The following is a 19,846-nucleotide window of genomic DNA, read 5'->3' on the forward strand; positions in this document are numbered from 1 at the left end:
AGTTTCAATATAAATCCTGTAACGTAAATGCATATCACACACACACACACACACACACACACACACACACACACATATATATATATATATATATATATATATATATATATATATATATATATATATATATATCCAGTGATTATTCAAAATAAGGGTTATGCACCGGGGCTTGCCTTAGGCAGGCGCGATGTTAGCAAAGTCAGTCACTGGTGGCTTCGGGGCTCCCTCCTGTATGAGAATCTCCTCGTACTCCTTGATCACCTCCTCGGACTCGTGATCTCCGAAGGTCACGATCTCCGCCAACTCGTTCTCTACATGCATGCGATGATGATGCAACACTTTAATATTAAGGCAACAACAATTGTTAAAATAAGAATACATCTACTAAGCCACTAAGCTAGCTCTAATGGTTAAGATACTAACTACCTATCATTTCCACAAACACAGGTATGGATTCATCTAACAAGTATTAACTTAGCAACTAAAATGTAACCATACTCTTATTAGCGATTTAACTTATATTACAACAAGGAGCACCTAACTACCCTAGTACTTAGCCTATTCTAAGGCCATAAAAATTACAGCGAGCACATAATAATACAATAAATCTACTGTAAAACTTTCATGGTCAAAGCTATTACCAATTTGCCACAAAAATTCCTACAAATACTAATCTAAATAATACTAAACACTCGCAAATGATTTAATAAGCCTTAGCATCAACTCAGACCTGCATCATCTAATCATACCATCATATAGACAACATTTTCAAGAACCCAATAAAATTTATTTCACAATTTTTTGACACCTATGTGAATTGATATTAATTTTCAAAGTTCAGCTCAGAATGTAAAATATAAAACTATTTCTAATTCCTTAAGAAAAAAGAAAAAAATGAATTCTCACTCCGTGGCCCACCACCGCGCGGCCCGCGCGGGCGCGGCCCACCGTGAGACGGCCCACGATAGGGCAACCCACGCGCGCGCTGCCAACTATGCAAAAATGCCCCCGCGCTATAGACAAATCAACCCAGGGTCTGCAGCACTATTCCCCGAGAGAGAGGCTATGCAAAAAGGACCTCACAACTATCCTCTTTTACCACGGCCAGGTCCTTGGCCAGTGGCCACCCCTACGCGCGTCGGTGCAGCGGGCACGGCAATGGACGACCACACCAGCCAACTATGTCACGCAGCGGCCCCGCTAGCGGGCCGACCTACAACTACGGTCCTAGCACCTACACTAGATGAAGTTACGAGAGCAGCAAAGCTTGCGGGAGCGGTGGCCACGGCGAGCGATCGTGTGCGACGGTGGCACGGCCATACCGGCCATCCTAGACCACCACGTAGGTATTGGCTAGCGCATGAGCAACCCTAGCTTACCCTGGTCATGACTGTGGTGATGGTTGAGGGAACAATCAGTGGATAAGGGCTGGCCGCACACGACCGGAGGGGTGCGGCGGTGCTCCAAGATGGCACAGCCACGTCAGCAGCTACGGTGAGGCGGTAGAGGTGCAAGCGAGGTGCGCAGGGTGAAGTGGAGGTGGAGGCGAAGCTCGTGAGGCAGGTGGATTATCATGGAGTGGTACGGTGGGTGACTACCCTCGTCCACAGTCGAGCCTGGCCTTAATGGCACGACGGAGGGAAAACTCCAAAATTGGAGCTTAATAGGGCTTGGTTAGGACCGTACGTGGACTTGACGTGTAGCTAGGTTCCTTAATTGACATCTAGCACAAGTAATTGTACAGAGATCGATCAGGTGCTACAGGATCAGCTTCGATGCGATGCAGCCTCGTTTGCCCGCCTTCAATGGCGATGACGGCTCGGCGCTAGCAGTTTCCATTTAATGGAAGATGACAAGAGCGAGGCCCCTACATCGCCTCGAGGAGCGGCTAGTCGCTAACGAGGACACGCCCCATGCAAGTCGGTGTCACAGCGGCGCTACTAGACAACGCGGCACCAGGGTAGAACATGCGCGTTGCTACAGTTATAGGCTCGACCATGTGTTGCTGCTGCACTATGAGCGGGACGATGATGAGACAGCGGCAGCAGCGTGGCATGGCGGTAGGATGGCCAGGTGCAGGTGAGCGGCGAGCGTGGCGGCTCGCAGTTGGCGGCTAGCGGTGTGCCCACTGCGGCAGCAGCAACAGGCCAGCATGGCCATGTGCGCACGTGCGCGCGCCCAACGCACTGACACTGTGACGTCGGGATTGGACGGCCTGGTGACCGCGCCCAACACGAGAAGATGGCCCGAGTTCATGTTATGCATAGATTTTAAAGCGTTCGAGACGTCTAAACCGTTGATCCAATCCCTAAACCACTTTTGCTATACCTTAGAGGGTATATTAGGCTACTAAAACAAGCCATAATACTACCCTACTCCTTAACCCTATCTACAAAAATTGCTAAACATCACAATGCCTAACCTTCTAAAAGTTCATGAAATTTGCTAAGTGTTAAATGGATTTCTATTTCTAGTTGCACTTTTAAGCTATTGAATATAGTACTTAACAACATTATCTCTCAACACCAAGCATTTCATTGTCATCTACAAATCTCAAATTTCAATCTTTATTAAGGTGTGACATATAGTTTTATAGCATTTTTGTTTAATAAAAATTAGTTAACATCCCTACTTGCTAACTTTATAAATCGCGAATTAACTTTTCGTTTTTCGTGTTTATAACTCGTTTAAGTTGCAATGCTTTACCTATTCATCACACCACATGCAATATCACTTAAGTATGATGCTCATGATATGTTTTAGCAAGTGATTCACTGTGTAACACCGAGGGTGTTATAGCTCTCCCCCTTAAACAAAATCTCGTCCTGAGATTTCATGTGCCTAGTGTGGGAAAAGAGATAAGAAATAAATTCTGATTTAAATAATTACCTCGGTGAACTAGAAAGAAAGTGGGGATAATGCTTCAAGATATAGCTTTCTTGCTCCCACGTTGCTTCATCCTTCAGGTGATTTTGCCACTGAACTTTATAAAACTTCACCACATTGTTTCTAGTCACTCTTTCTTTTTCATCTAAGATCTTGATAGGATGCTCAATATAAGACAAGTCAGGCTGGAGGGGAAGTCCTTCAATTTCCACAACTTCATCAGGGACCCACAAACATTTCTTTAACTGAAAAACATGGAAGACATTATGTATTGTTGACAAAATATCTGAGAGCTAGATACGGTAGGCAACAGAACCACACCGGGCCAAAATCTTGTAAGGTCCAACATAGCGAGGGGCTAGCTTTTCCTAGACACCAAAGCGATGCACCCCTCTCATGGGCGACACTTTGAGATACACATGATCACCAACTTTAAATTGCAAGGGCCTTCTTCACTTATCGGCTTAAGTTTTTTGACGATTCTGTGCTGCCTTCAAATGGCTCTGAATAACACTAACTTGCTCTCGAGCTTCTTTGATAAAATCAGGTCCGAAATAACCATGATCTCCCACCTCAACCCAATTAAGAGGTGTTCTACATTTCTTGCCATATAGGGCCTCAAAAGGTACCATACGAATGCTTTCTTGATAGCTATTGTTATAAGAAAACTCAGCTAGAGTCAAGCATTCGTCCCACTTCTCTAGAAAAGAGATGACACAAGCCCTCAACATATCCTCAAGTACCTAATTGACTCTTTCTGTCTGACCGTCAGTTTGTAGATGATCAGCTAAACTTCTGAGGATACTAGTACCAAGATATTTCTGAAGTTGCTCCTAGAAACAAGAGACAAAGACTGACCCTCTATCAAAGATGATAGTAAGAGGAACTCCATGTAGGGTCATAATCTAGTCAAAATATAACTTGGCATACTTCTTGGCTAAATATCTGGTATCCATCAGAAGAAAATGAGTGGACTTGGTAAGGCAATCCACAATGACCCAAATAGAGTCATACCCCTTTGCCGTGCGGGGCAAATCCACAACAAATTCCATGGAAATATCCTTCCATTTCCAAACAGGGATATGCAGGGGCTGTAAAAATCCAGGTGTACGCATATGGTCTGGCTTAACCCTTCCACAAATATCACATTCTGCGACGTATTTGGTGATATCCTGCTTCATATTTGACCACCAATACAAGTGGCGCAAATCATGGTACATCTTGTTACTTCCTGGATGGATGGACAACTTGGAATGATGAGCTTCATCCAAAATATTTCTTCTAAGCTCCTCTCTTGATGGAACAACCAATATGTTCTTGAACCTTACTACACCTTGATCATCAATACTAAAATATGGACCACACCCTTTAGCAATTAACTCCTTGATATGCGGGATTTCCAAAACATCTTGCCTATTGCTCTATAATAATTTGCTCAAGTAAATCAGATACTAGAGCAATATGAGCTAGCACCTCAGCATGGTTGAGAGACAAGGATTCTTCTTCAACTTGATGCGACTTCCGGCTTAAAGCATCAACTACCACATTAGCTTTTTCAGGATGGTAATGAGCCTCCAAATTATAATCCTTGATTAGCTCCAACAATCTCTGTTGCCTCATGTTTAGCTCAGACTGAGTGAAAATATATTTGAGGCTCTTGTGGTCCGTATAAATATGCACTTTATTTCCCAACAAATAATGCCTCCAAATTTTTAGAGCATGCACCATAGCAGCCAGCTCTAAATCATGGGTGTGATAATTCACCTTGTGCTTTTTCAGCTGGCATGAAACATAAGCTATCACACATCAATCCTGCATAAACACGCATCCTAATCCCGTCCTTGAGGCATCACAATACATATCAAATGGCCTGTCAATATCTGGTTGGGCAAGAACAGGAGCGGAGGTAAGAAATTCCTTTAGGGCTTGGAAAGCTTCTTCATAAGCTGGACTCTATATAAATTTAACATCTTTCTGGAGCAACTTGGTCATTGGTTGAGCTATTTTGGAGAAGTCAGGAATGAAGCACCGATAATAACCAGCAAGACCAAGGAACTGGCAGATCTGATACACTGATTTTGGAGACTTTCAATTTAACACATCTTGCACCTTACTTGGGTCTACATAGATGCCCTCAGGTGTCAGAACATATCCCAAAAACTATACTCGATCTAACCAAAACTCACACTTGCTAAATTTGGCATGCAGCTTGTGTTCCCTTAATCGAGTCAGTACTATCCAAAGATGTTGTGCATGCTCTTCATTATTCTTGGAGTATATCAAAATATCATCAATGAACACCACTACAAACTTATCCAACTCCAGCATAAAAACGAAATTCATGAGATACAGGAAGAATGCAGGAGCATTGGTGAGACCAAAAGACATGACTAGATATTCATATATCCCATACCTAGTAGAGAAAGCTGTCTTTGGTATATATTGTGGCCGGATCTTAATTTGATGATACCCAGAATGAAGATCAATCTTTGAAAACACCTTGGCACCAACCAACTGATCGAACAAAGTTTCAATATGAGGTAAATGATACTTGTTCTTAATGGTTACTGCATTGAGAGGGCGATAATCCATACACATCCGAAGAGTGCCATCCTTCTTTTTCACAAAAATAGCTGGACAGCCCCATGGTGAAGAACTAGGATGGATAAATCCCTTCTCCAATAATTTCTCTAACTGCTTCTTCATTTCTGCTAGTTCTTTAGGAGCCATGCGGTAGGGATGCCGTGAGATTGGAGCAGTGCTAGGTTCTAACTCAATAGTAAACTCCACGTCCTTATTTGGTGGTAACCCAGGTATATCTTTAGGAAAGACATCTAGGAACTCATAGACCACATTAATAGAGACAAGATCAGGAGAAGCTTCAACATGAGCAACAATTGGTAAGGATGGATTCGAGGGGATAAGGAGAGACATCCTATCCTCAAAAGAAGAAAGCCATAATTCAACAACTCTCTGCTTAAGGTTCAACACTACCCCATAAACTCGCAACCAGTTCATGCCCAGAATTGCATCTATGCCTTACCCAGGCAGCACCATGAACAGGAGGTGGTAAGTGTGAGTGGCTAGCACTAATCTCACTGTATCCGTCTGAGTATTAACGCACAACTGCGCACCTAGAGCACTAATTCTATAAGCAATAGGAATAACCATAAGAGATATATTGTGCCTCTGTGCAAACCCCATGCTTATGAATAAATGTGATGCACCAGAATCAAACAACACATATGCTAGGTGGGAATCAATGGTAAGCATATGTAACACCCCTGGTGTTATAAGCTCATTTAGCACTGTGATTTAGGCCAAAGAGAAATTTCTAAAATGAGTTTCTCAGATTTTGATTTAAAACGTACTCGACGTGATAGGTGAATCCTATGCGACTTAATTTTTGTGGACTCGAATCAACACCCAAGTTAAATTACTCGGTGCGTAAAGATAATTAGGAATGTCGAACGACGATGCTAGCGAACAGTTTGTTCTATTAGATTAAGCATGAAAAGCAACTTTTTTAAAATAAAATAAAATCCATTAATACATAGAATGATATATATATACTCATGTGTTTATTTTGAAAACCACGCTCTGTTAAAAAGCCTTGATTTAGTTATTGACTAGCGAGCGAACAGATCCGCAGCGGTGTCGGGACGTCACCCTGCCCTGCTCCGTCGCTGGTCGTTGGTAGTGTGTTCCCCTTGTTCAAAATCAATCAACTCCAGTTTATTAGCGTCGCGTGACGTCGTCGAGTTCCGTCATCGTGCCACTGCCTCTGTTGTTTTGTTGAACTGAAAACCTTGTTGTGCTGCCTCTGCCACATGCCTCGGTCTTGTCTATCTCTGCATTGCATGTCCTTGCCTGCCTCTATGTGTCTATTTCTCTGCTTGGTACTGCTGCTGCTGTACTGGACGTGCAGTTGGCCACGCGAGCATGCTTCCTCGTTGGCCCCGCTCTTGTCCTTCTCTCTCTTGTGTCGCATCCAAAAATTTAAGGCGGGCACCAAACCTTGCTGCATCATCGTGTGCCCAGGCAACAGTAGACCCCTTTTTCTTTCCCTCGCCTACCACCACACTGGACGTAGCCCCATGTCCTCTGCTCGTCCTTGCTTGTCTTAACTGCTCTGCCACTGGCCGACGTACCCCGTTCGTACCTCATGGCTCTGATTCAATGCATCACACAAGTCCTTCTCTGTTCGCATTGGGCCACATGCTTGTTGCCGTTGACGGTTGGATCGCTCGATATTAGCCTGGCGAGCTCACTCAATCCTCCTTGCTTTTTCTCTCACGCCTGCTTTCCCTATCTCCGAGCACCCTCCTCGTTTGCTAGCTCTCTTAGTCTCTCTCTGCTTGCATCTTGCGTCGATGCTCCCTGCTCCCTGCTGTTGCACCGCTGCCCGGCTACCGCTCGCGTAGGCTCGCCCGAGTCCGCGTGCGGCTCTACCTCGCCATGCTCACCCCAGTAGTACCCTGCCCAGACTAGCAGCTCAGCCATGTGCTAGTAGAGACCGATCGGCAGGAGCAAGCCTCACTCGCTCGCTCATGATGGCGTCCATCCTCGTGCAGCCGGTGGCGATCCTCCAGCGCTGGAGCTGGGCCACCATCACCTTGGATGCCGCCAAGGAGTATGACTACCACGTCTACGACTCCGACATCGCCATGGGTTACGGCATCGGTGCACTGCTCCTCCTCGCCGCCCGGCTCTCCTTCGTGAGCACCCACGTGTTCCACACCGATGCCCCTCTTCTTCCTCACCGCCTCCAACACAGCTGAGCTAGTACCTCCACCAGCACCGCTGTTGCTACCTCCCCTATTGCGGCTGGCATGCCTGCCTCCATGGCTCACATGGCCAGGCTGGCGTGCCCCTCTTTTTCTACTGAGTTTACTATTTTGTTTAAAATGGCTGAGGTTTGTAAATCCGTAATAAATCAAATAAAAATCATAAAAATGCTAAACTAGTTTTGTTGAGTTCCTAAAATCATGCTCTACCTGTTAGTATATTTTGTTCACATAGTTTGATAATATTCTTAGAATCTATATAATTAATTTAAGGTACTTAATATTGTAAAAATATAAACTTGTAAAAATTATTGTGATAAATTGGTAATATGGTTGGATCTAAAATTTTTACAGTAGACTCCTAGCATTATTAGGTACTCACTATAATTTTTGTCGCTCCAGAATAATTAGTTTACTAGAGTAGTTAATGATGACCTATTTCGAATAGAGATTAAATGGATAGAATGAAATAAAGAAACTACTTGGGTTTGTATAACTAAAACATTAGTTGGGAAGTAATGCCTTATTTGACAACATGGATACATAGACCAGCGTTAAAGCTATTGCGTTAGCTTATGAGGCGCGATTGGATTTCTAAGCATTTTGATTGTCGTTGATTATTTACATCTATGCATTTGCATCAATGCATATCATATAGGTACGATGATGGAGCAATGGATCAATTGAAGGATGATTGGAAATTCGAAGATGGTGTAATGGTATTCTCTATAGGAGATGATGCAATGGGCTTTCTATTCAGATGATGGTGGATGATCTGAAGATGCAGATATTGACTTTTTAATATATATCTTACCCAGGTAAGCCCCGGTGCATAACCCCTACTTTTCTGTAGTTTAAATTATATTTGTGCATTAAGTTTTAAGGAGTTGAATGAAACCCACTTGCATATATATATATCTTTATCCTATGAGTCTTACTAGTATGATAGGATCGTGTAGATTGCTATGCTACAGGACTCTGGTAGAAGTCGAGTGATGGTTGTCACTCGCGAGAGAAAGGAAATATATTATCGGATTATTATCACTTAGAAAATATAAATGGTGGAAAGGAAAATTGTGACCGGACAGGGATATGGTTGGGTATTGGTGGGTGTAAGAGGTTGTGTCGCCGTGGACGTGGGGCATGGCTTGGTTACACTACTTTCCCTGTCTGTGTTGGTTAAGGACCAATCGTTGCATAAGGCATCGTGGGCAAGTCACAGATTTATTATCCCGAGCACATACTTGTGTATGGGCGCTAGGAAGACTTATTGCTCTCTTGTCGTGGCTTCTGGCTCTTTTCGGACTGACTGTTAGGGTTTCTTTTTTGGTGGAGGAGGTCCTTACACCGCACTGAGTCTAGAACTTAGGGGCGGGGGCTTAGAGTCCCAGTTTGGATAGGGACCTAGGACCCTAGGACAGAAGGCTGATGAGTTGGTCCAACTTGTGCCTTGGGTACAAGCGGGGCATGTGTTTTTGGGGTACCCAGCTGGGGGCATTGATTCACGAATCGCCGGGCGACTCGGTACAGCTTGTTTCGTGTCTAGCACCGTAGTAAGAACTGAAAGAAGAAAGATGGAATGGAAAAGGAAGTCTGATTATTTACCACCTGCTTGAAAGTAGTACAAGTGCTTATATAGAATTGTTAGTTAATGAACTAATACGGCTCCCTAATAAGAATCGAATATAAGGACGCACGCTTAGTAATGCTTTCTGCAAATACAATGAACCCATAAGCCAGATAGCCTTGCATATCCTTGAAGTCTTTTCTTTCCTCCTATCGGGTAAGTCTTACTGAGTACAATTGAGTACTCAGAGTTTTATTCCCCATGTTGCAGCCTTGCAGGTGACAGGTGGACGCTAGAGCTGACTCTTGTGTGTGGATACCTCCTGGTGGGCTCAGCGAGGATTCCTTTACGCTGCTATTGTAGTTGTTATTTTTAACTTTCATGAAATGCTTTTGTAAATGAAAGTTTCATAATCTGATGCCGTAGTTTATATATCAATACTTCATCATGTCATGATTAGATATTTATTTCCATTGTAATTCTGATCATATGTTTATATTCCGCTGTTCAATTAAATTATTTATAACTTTGATAATATGATTACATTTTGCTGTTATAATAATAAATATTATACTCTGATGTTGTATTAAAAGTGATGTAAGAAATGGTTAAGAATAAAGTAAGCTTATTCTCTCATTTGTGATCCTGATGGAAAAATGTGGATTTTAAGGTTCTCTCCTGGGGTGTGCCCGATGGAACTGTGTAATTTGGTGTTCTCCCTTGGGTGCTTAGTGTCTAATGGAAGACGAGCACTCCTAGAAGGCATTAGATTAGGCGGTTCTGCCACAGGTGGTATCAGAGCGCAAATGAGGAAATAAGACTTCGAAAACCTTTTCTAAACTAAAAATTAACAACCTATTTTTGCAAAAAGTTAGGGCATTCAACTATGAAGTTATATAAGTAGCCCTATTACTACAGTTATGTATCCAGGATAGATGGTACTCAGCTGACTTAGGTAGGCTTAATCAAGTTTTCTATAGGTACATTGACTCGAGCATAGTCCGATAGTATCGACTAGCTATAGGGAGAGAACGATGTGTCAAAAATCTAAGAACGGTTGCCCTATATGTTGGCAATAGTGAAAGGATGTATAGGACATGTATTCATGCATATCCTGTTTGTGCATTGTAGCACTCATATTGCTTGCAGATACGCCATACATAGGTGTCACGTGTGTCGTATTGTGCACTACTGACTCGTTCCTGTTCTAGAGTTAGGTCTGCACTATGGCTTCGTGCTTCACGTTCACCCTTGGTTCACGCCTATCGTGACCCATGTTTCCCCGTACCCCTTTTCTACGTGCTTGTCGGACCCTTGTCCTATAGTCGTACTAGTCAGTAATGGCATCGCACGTCGCTCGCCTTGAACGCGTCGAATTTGGTCGATTCATCGTAGTGATCCCATGCAGGAACCCTGGTAGACCACACTAGGACCACTGAACGCTCCGCCTTTATAAGCAGAGCCTGACTTAGACCTTGGTACCACCACTTGGTGGACTTTAGCTTGCTTAGCTTTTCCTTTGGTCCAGCTTTTCTCATACCTTCCTCACAACCACCGCTAGAAATGGCAGGAGCCTGGGTTAGTAGTTACTACCTAAACATTGAGGGTTTTCCTAGAATCCTGCATGCCACCCTACAAAAGCTTAGAGTCAAAGATTGTCCCGAGTATGAGGGCCATGAGTATGAGGAGCATGGCATCGAGCGGTGTGAGGTTACCGTCTATATCAGGGAAGAGTGAAGAGTTCCCTAACCTCACTGAAGCCTGGAGTGTGACCGCAACCGGGTTTCTCTTTATCGACACCTACCAGGTTATGGCCCATAAAGCCTTGTGGTACCTCTGCTAGATCTATGAGGAGCCCATTTACCATACCCCCATGTAGTTCTTTCCACCTTTGGACAAGAATCGGCGGGCATGGAGGGCTCACATGGAGGCCTTGCAAGGGCGGGATGCGTAAGAAGATAGTCCAATAGTGGTGCACTTGACCACATACCTGCTTGCTCTGGATGAGCAGTATGACCGGCAAGCCTTGGAACTGAGGATCTACCTTCGGCGAGATGAGGAAGCCGAGATCTTCACCCAGATGCTCCAGGTGCAGCTCACCGAAGCGCATGCTAGTGCTGCAGCTATTGAGAGCTAAGAGACTACCATGTCAGGAGCCCTGAAGGAGGCTAAAGATCGGCATGTCCATCAGCTACGTGAGGCCTATCTTGTAACCAGGGCCAAGCAGAGGATGTTGGCTGCTGAAAGGCATGATGCCCTGATCTTGGAAGGGATCCCTATCCACCTGCCAGAAAGAAGGAGGACTGGTGTTGCAGCACCGCCAGCTCCTCCACCATCGGAAGTGTTAGATGTCGAGCCCTTGGTTCCCCTCACCCAGCCATTGCCACAAGAAGATGCAGATCCATAGCCTGGGTGGTAGAAGAATATGCTGAGCCTAGGAATGAAGATGCATGGTTCTAGGGTAGATTAGTTGCCTAGGGATGCTGTACCTGTAGTAGTAGTGCTTTTTGTCACTGTCTTCCGTATTGTACTCTTGCCGTTGTTGGTCCGTAGTTGAGATCATCTGTTGCAGGGAAGGTGAATGCCGTGTCATGAATGGGAGCCTGAATGCCTATATGATGTACCCATACCAGACCGTTGGAATATGCATTTTATTTATTTTGCTGTGTTTATTGCGTTCATCTACCCTAAGTTTCTTAAGACGTGCTTAAAGTTTCAAGGGCGATGTTAGGTGGATTACAAGAGAAGTTGCCATTCAGATATCAGCAAACCAGTGTGATTGGAGAACATAGGACACTGTATCGCCTAATTGTGAATGTCCTAGTAGAACACTTGACTCCCTTTAAATCAAATCCACTATTGGATTTGAATTCCTTGTCCCTTGTTGTAAAGGGAACCTTTGTTGTTTGAATTTTCCCTTGCAATACTCCTATTATTCTATGGTCTATGACCCCATCGCCTTCATGGCATGTAAATTGGTAGTACTTGCCTGGTTAATAGCTTATGGTGCCACAACGAAACCGAGGGCTCCCTATGGAACAGCTACCACATGGTGACGCTGCTCAGCACGCGCTAGTATCGAGCTTGTCGACCAAGTACCTTTACCAAGTTACACCGCCATACCACTTTTGCTACAAATAATTTCCTCAGAAATGTTCATGTGTTTAAACAGGAAATCCACAACGGGTCGATGTAATAGTGTTCTCTCAAGGTAAACAAGAGGAGGTGGTTTTGGAGGAAGAAAGTATGACATGGTCTAAGTCTACATGAAAGACGGATGTGGTCGAGTAAAGGAAATAAAAAGAAGAGTAGTAAGGGAAGTTAGCCTTGGATAGTCGAGAGTAAATATAAAAGCCTGAGTTGATGTCATGTCCCTAGCCCTATGTTTAGTTGACCGTGCTACGCATGCCATGTTATTTTCGCTATGTGCCCTGCGGACACCGTCTGTGTCAGGTCCCTTAGCTTCCCGTTCTCGTGTGGCCTCGGCATCGTGCCGCACTCGTTGTCTTTGTGCACTATGCGTTTCTCCTTTTCCCAGCATCCGGTCGGCTCTCAACCCCCACACCTCGTCCTCGTACTGGACCCCCCTTCCCCTTTCTCTTTTCTCTTGGAAACATGGTCGCCACATGCCTCCCTCATCGAGCGCACCCTCTTATCTCCTCTCCTTTATTTCTCATCCGCTCACTTGTGCAGGGAGCGCACCATGGCTGTGTTTATCCCCATGGCATGAACCGTCTGTGTATACCATCCCTGTCGCATCCACTTTCAGTGTGTTGCGCCCCACCTCCGTTCGCCTCTATAAGATACCCTTGGTCCTTGCTCTTCTTTTTCATCTCCATTCCCCTCGCATTTAGAGCAGAGCTACGAAACCCAGTCGACATTGTGAAGCTAGGTTCGTCAATCTAAGGTGATGGTGTAATCTGAGAAGAAGAAAGGATCTGACTTCCAAAGAAGTTCAAGTTCACTTGGTTAGTTTGGTCTTAGGGTTCACGATGTTTTACTTCTCAGTCGACTGTTTCTGGATTTGTTAGACCCACACCATGTTTTGGATCATCATTATATTGTTGTTTCTCCATTATCCTCATCTATCTCGCCTTCTAGATTAAGTCTCAGTTGTACCAGGTTGCTCTTAACCATGTATCCCTAGATCCCCGTGTGGTTTAGTATTTGAAGTCATGTAATCTTTCATGTAATCCCTAATCTAGGAAATGTAATCGTGTTTTCCCTCTTCTAGTTCTTGCTTCAAATCTCAGGATGAGATTCTTTTTAAGGGGGGTTGGTTGTAACACCCCTATTATTACGAGCTCATTTAGCATCGCGATTTAGACCTAAGAGAAATTTCCGAAATGAGTTTCTTGGATTTTGATTTAAAACGTACTCGACATGATGGGTGAATCCTGTGTGACTTAATTTTTGTGGACTCGAATCAACGCCTAAGTTAAATTACTCAGTGCGTAAAGATAATTAGGAATGTCAAACGACGATGCTAACAAACGGTTTGTTCTGTTAGATTAAGCATGAAAAGCAACTTTTTCTAAATAAAATAAAATCCATTAATACATAGAACGATATATATATACTCATGTGTTTTTTTTGAAAAGCACGCTCAGTTGAAAAGCCTTGGTTTAGTTATTTACTAGTGAGCGAATGGATCCACAGCGATGACAGGACGTCTCCCTGCCCTGCTCCATTGCTGGTCGTCGGTAGTGTGTTCCCCTTGTTCGAAATCAATCAACTCTAGTTTATTAGCGTCATGCCATGTCATCGAGTTCTGTCGGTGAGCCACTGCCTCTGTTGTTCCGTCGAACTGATAACCTTGTCATGCTGCCTCTATCGCCTACCTCAGTCTTGTCTGTCTCTGCGTTGCATGTCCTTGCCTGCCTCTGTGTGTCTATTTCTCTGCTTGGTACTGTTGCTGCTGTACTGGACGTGCAGTTGGCCATGTGAGCATGCTTCCTCATTGGCCCCGCTCTTGTCCTTCTCTCACTTGTGTCGCTTCGAAAAATTTAAGGCAAGCGCCATACCTTGCTGCATCATCGTGTGTCTGGGCAACAGCAAACCCCTTTTTCTTTCCCTTGTCGGCCACCACACTAGATGTAGCCCCATGTCCTCTGCTCGTCCTTGCTTGTCTTAATTGCTCTACCACTGGCCGACGTACCCCGTTCGTACCTCGTGGCTCCGATTCAATGCATCACGCAAGTCCTTCTTTGTTCGCACTGGGCCACGTGCTTGTTGCCGCTGTCGGTCGGACCGCTCGGTATTAGCCTGGCGAGCTCACTCAATCCTCCTTGCTTTTCTCTTGTGCCTGCTTTCCCTGTCTCCGAGCGCCCTCCCCGCTTGCTAGCTCTCTCAGTCTCTCTCTGCTTGAATCTTGCGCCAGTGCTCCCTGCTCCCTGCTGCTACACCGCTGCCCGGCTATCACTCGCGTAGGCATGCCTGAGTCCACACGTGGCTCTGCCTTGCCATGCTCACCCCAGCAATACCCTACCCAGACCAGTAGCTCAGCCACGTGCTTGTAGAGACCGATCGGCAGGAGTAAGCCTCACTTGTTTGCTCGTGATGGCGTCCGTCCATGTGCAGTCGGTGGCGATCCTCCTGGACGTCATCGCCTTCGGCCTAGGCGTGGCCACCGAGCAGCGCCGGAGCTGGGCCACCGTCACCCTAGACGCTGCCAAGGAGTACGACTACCGCGTCTATGACTCTGACATCGCCACGGGCTACGGCGTCGGTGCACTGCTCCTCCTCACCGCCCGGCTCTCCTTTGTGAGCACGCACGTGTTCCACACCGGCGCCCCTCTTCGTCCTCACCGCCTCCAACACCACCGAGCCAGTACCTCCACCAGTGCCGCTGTTATCACCTCCCCTGCTATGGCCGGCGTGCCCACCTCCATGGCTTGCGTGGCCAGGCTTCTGGGGGCCAGCTTGGCTCGTGTCGTGGCTAGCCCAAGGCTGTGCAGGTCCCCGTGCAGCTCTACGGTGGGTGGACCATTGCCGTCGTGCCTTCCTGGCCCCACCAAGCTGTTATCGCCGCCACCGACCGGTGTCTCTGTGATGTGCTCTGTTCTTGGTAGGTGAAGAGATGGGTAAGAAGGTGAATAGAAATACACATGGTCCTTATTGCGAAATACGTGACTCATTTGAATAGTGAGCGAGATCGTAGGTTGATTAGTTAAAAGCCTAGGGTCTCTTCTGCAAAAACATGTGCTAAGGCTGGGCCACGCCGTGTGGGCTAGCCTATTGGGCTGCTCGCCCTGCGCCTGTGCGGCCGTGGCCTGCTTTGCACCACGCCTGGGCTGTCCACGTTGCCTGGCTGCGCGTTGGGCTAGCCTGAGGCCGCCGTGGCGGGGCCGCTCGTGCTGCTTCCACTGGGCCACCCTTGTACCATCCGCTGCCTGGTTTCACCGTGGGCTAGTCTACCATGGCCGGCTGGGCCTCGTGCAGCCCGTGGGTTGTTTTCTTTTTCTGCTGAGTTTACTATTTTGTTTAAAATGGCTGAGGTTTGTAAATCCGTAATAAATCAAATAAAAATTATAAAAATGTCAAACTAGTTTTGTTGAGTTCCTAAAATCATGCTCTACCTGTTAGTATATTTTGTTCACATAGTTTGATAATATTCTTGGAAGCTATATAATTAATTTAAGGTACTTAATATTGTAAAAATATAAACTTGTAGAAATTATTGTGATAAATTGGTAATAGGGTTAGATCTGAAATTTTTACGGTAGGCTTCTAGCAATATTAGGTACTCACTATAATTTTTGTAGCTCTAGAATAATTAGTTTACTAGAGTAGTTAATGATGACCTATTTTGAATAGAGATTAAATGGTTAGAATGAAATAAAGAAACTACTTGGGTTTGTATAACTAAAACATTGGTTGGGAAGTAACGTCTTATTCGACAACATGGATATGTAGACCAGCGTTAGAGCTATTGTGTTAGCTTGTGAGGCGTGATCGGATTTCTAAGCATTTTGGCTGTCGTTGATTATTTACATCTATGCATTTGCATCAATGCATATCATATAGATACGATGATGGAGCAACAGATCAATTAAAGGATGATTGGGATTCTAAAGATGGTGTAATGGTATTCTCTCCAAGAGATGATGCAATGGGCTTTCTATTTAGATGATGGTGGATGATCTAAAGATGCAGATACTAACTTTTTAATATATATCTTACCCAGGCAAGCCCTGGTGCATAACCCCTACTTTTTTTAGTTTAAATTATATTTGTGCATTAAGTTTTAAGGAGTTGAATGAAACCCACTTATATATATATATATATATATATATATATATATATATATATATATATGAGTCTTACTAGTATGACAGGATCGTGTAGATTGCTATGCTACAGGACTCCAGTAGAAGTTGAGTGATGGCTGTACTCATGAGAGATAGAAAATATATTATTGGATTATTATCACTTGGAAAATATAAATGGTGGAAAGAAAAATTGTGACCGGGCAGGGATATGGTTGGGTATTGGTGGGTGTAAGAGATTGTGTCACTGTGGACATGGGGCATGGCTTGGTTACACTGCTTTCCCTGTCTGTGTCAGTTAAGGACTGATCGTTGCATAAGGCATTGTGGGCAAGTCATAGATTTATTATCCCGAGCACATACTTGTGTATGGGTGCTTGGAAGACTTATTGCTCTCTTGTTGTGGGTTCTGGCTCTTTCCAGACCGACTGTTAGGGTTTCTTTTTGGTGGAGGAGGTCCTTGCACCGCACTGAGTCCGGAACTTAGGGGCGGGGGCTTGGAGTCCTAGTTTCGACGGAGACCTAGGACCCTAGGACAGGAGGGAGATGAGTTGGTCCTACTTGTGCCTTGGGTATAAGTGGGGCGTGTGTTTTTAGGGTACCCAGCTAGGGGCATTGATTCATGAATCGCCAAGCGATCCGGTACGGCTTGTTTCATGTCTGGCATCGTAGTAAGAACTAAAAGATGAAAGATGGAATGGAAAAGGAAGTCTAATTGCTTACCACCTACTTGAAAGTAGTACACGTGTTTATATAGAATGGTTAGTTAATGAACTAATGCGGCTCCCTAATAAGAATCGAATATAAGGACGCACGCTTAGTAATGCTTCTTGCAAATGCAATAAACCCACAAGCCAGATAGCCTTGCATATCCTTGGAGTCTTTTCTTTCCTCCTATTGGGTAAGTCTTGCTAAGTACAATTGAGTACTTAGGGTTTTATTCCCCCTATTGCAGGTGATAGGTGGACACTAGAGCTGACTCTTGTGTGTGGATACCTCCTGGTGGGCTCAGCGAGGATTCCTTTATGCTGCGATCGTAGTTGTTATTTTTAACTTTCACCAAATGCTTTTATAAATGAAAGTTTCATAATCTGCTACCATAGTTTATATATCAATACTTCATCATGTCATGATTAGATATTTATTTCTGCTATAATTCTGATCATATGTTTATATTTCACTGTTCAATTAAATTGTTTATTACTCTGATAATATGATTACATTTCGCTATTATAATAATAAATATTATACTCTGATGTTGTATTAAAAGTGATGTAAGAAATGGTTAAGAATGATATAAGCTTATTCTCTCATTTGTGATCCTGATGGAAAAATATGGATTTTCAGGTTCTCCCCTAGGGTGTGCCCGATGGACCTGTGTAATTTAGTGTTCTTTCTTGGGTGCTTAGTGTCTAATGGAAGACGAGCACTCCTAGAAGGCATTAGATTAGGTGGTTCTACCACAACATACCAGCCATCACAGGTTCATTCTGTAAGCTCTCCTTAGCCTCAGTGAAGTTGACTTGTCTAGAGTAGCTTATGGGCACCTTCTTCTTGATAATCGTCCTCTTGATTAGACGGGGGTTGGCTGAAGGCTAGGAAGACTATGTAGGTTGGTTCTGTGGTCACTCCTGAGCATAGTGGCCCTCCTTGCCACACTTGAAATAAGCACCAGGCTTGTTCCCCTGTCCCTGACAAGGCAGAACTTGCTATCCCTGAGGCTGTTGCACCTGCTAAGTAGGTGCATGGTACTGGGTGGGAGGTGCCTGGTAGGTCTGCTAAGGCTGATAGAACGATTGCCCACCCAAAGACTGATAGGGCACCCACCTAACAACCTATACCTTCTGAGCCTAGGGTGACTAGAAGACCCAATAATCACCCGCTTGCGCTTCCACTCAGCCTGAGAGTCATGCTGAAGTCCTTCTGTGGCAATAGCAGCATTCATCATAGCACTAAAAGTTTGGTAGTTCCCTATGTACTCCTTCTGCAGACTACAAAGAGAGGCCATGATAGAAATGGTCCCTCTTGTTCTCATCAGTGTCTACATGGGTCCTAGTATACTATGCAAGATGGTTGAATTTGATCACATAATCCATGACAGACATGCTCCCTTGGTTTAGGTCTAGGAACTTAGTCAACTTCTGGTTCAGTACACCAGCAGGAATGTAGTACTCTCTGAAAGCAGCGGTAAACCCCTACCAAGTCATATGGTGGTCCATTGGCTATATGGCATTGAACGTGTCCCACCATGCACTGGTAGAATCCAACAGCTGTTGCACTACAAAGCGCACCTTTTGTTCTTTAGTTATAGTGAGCAGCTGAAACTTCTGCTCCATAATACGAAGCCAATGCTCTGCATCTAGAGGCTCAACCATTGGCGTGAATGTGGGTGGGTGCATCTTCAAGAAATCCTGGTAAGAACAGGGCCCCTTGGGACCATGGGCACCACCCCTATTCCCGCCATTGCCTCCATGGCCCCCATAGACGAAGCCACCAATCGCCTGGGCTAGCATCTCCAAGGCATGAGCTGACTCACGCCAAGCATCCAACAACTCCGACATCATCTCCGCATGGGTCATTGGAGGTGGTGGTGGCAGAGGAGGAGGAGCCAGAAGTGGGGCCTCATGGCTATCCCCATTGGTGTTGCCAATGTCCTCGCCACGACCATTATCACCCTAGTCTTCACTAAGACCATGGTCCATCCTAGCACTGGTACTCCTACGACCAGACCTCAGGTTCATCTATGGTAGATAATAACCAACTATTAGGGACAACCCTCTAGATTAGGAACAAGAGACTTAGAATTGATAAGGCTTTTATTAAAGCATTCTTTTAGGTTATCCTATCAATTCACTAATCCAATTTATACGTGTGGGGGGAGTTTAGTTTAAGCAAGATTCTCTTTTCATGATGCATGCATTGTGATGTAGACTAGGCTTGATCTTCCGAAAGATATGATAGCGTCGATTGGTGGAGACTCGATGTTCACGATCTAGGCTTCGAACCAAGATTGATTCGGACCCCCACAACCGTTACACCACTGCTCCGTTGGTTATCAACCACGCGAACGCGATTGATCTCGCCGAGAAGGCTTTCCTGTAAGCGAATCAAGAACACAAGCAAGAACAGGATGAACGCAATCTGAAATTGCAAATAAATATGAGGCTTATGATAACGAGAAGGGGTTCAAGACTTTATTCGAAAGGACTAATCGCCATAGGCGAACAAGATCAAGAACTGGGGCCCTGGTTCACAGCAAGCGGCCTTAGCGGCGACAGTTGCAGCAAAACGACGTCTGTTTCACAAGGAAATCAAGAACTAAACAAAACCCAAACCCT

The sequence above is a fragment of the Miscanthus floridulus genome, chromosome 6 (assembly GCF_019320115.1).
Source record: "Miscanthus floridulus cultivar M001 chromosome 6, ASM1932011v1, whole genome shotgun sequence".
Classification (NCBI taxonomy): Eukaryota; Viridiplantae; Streptophyta; class Magnoliopsida; order Poales; family Poaceae; genus Miscanthus; species Miscanthus floridulus.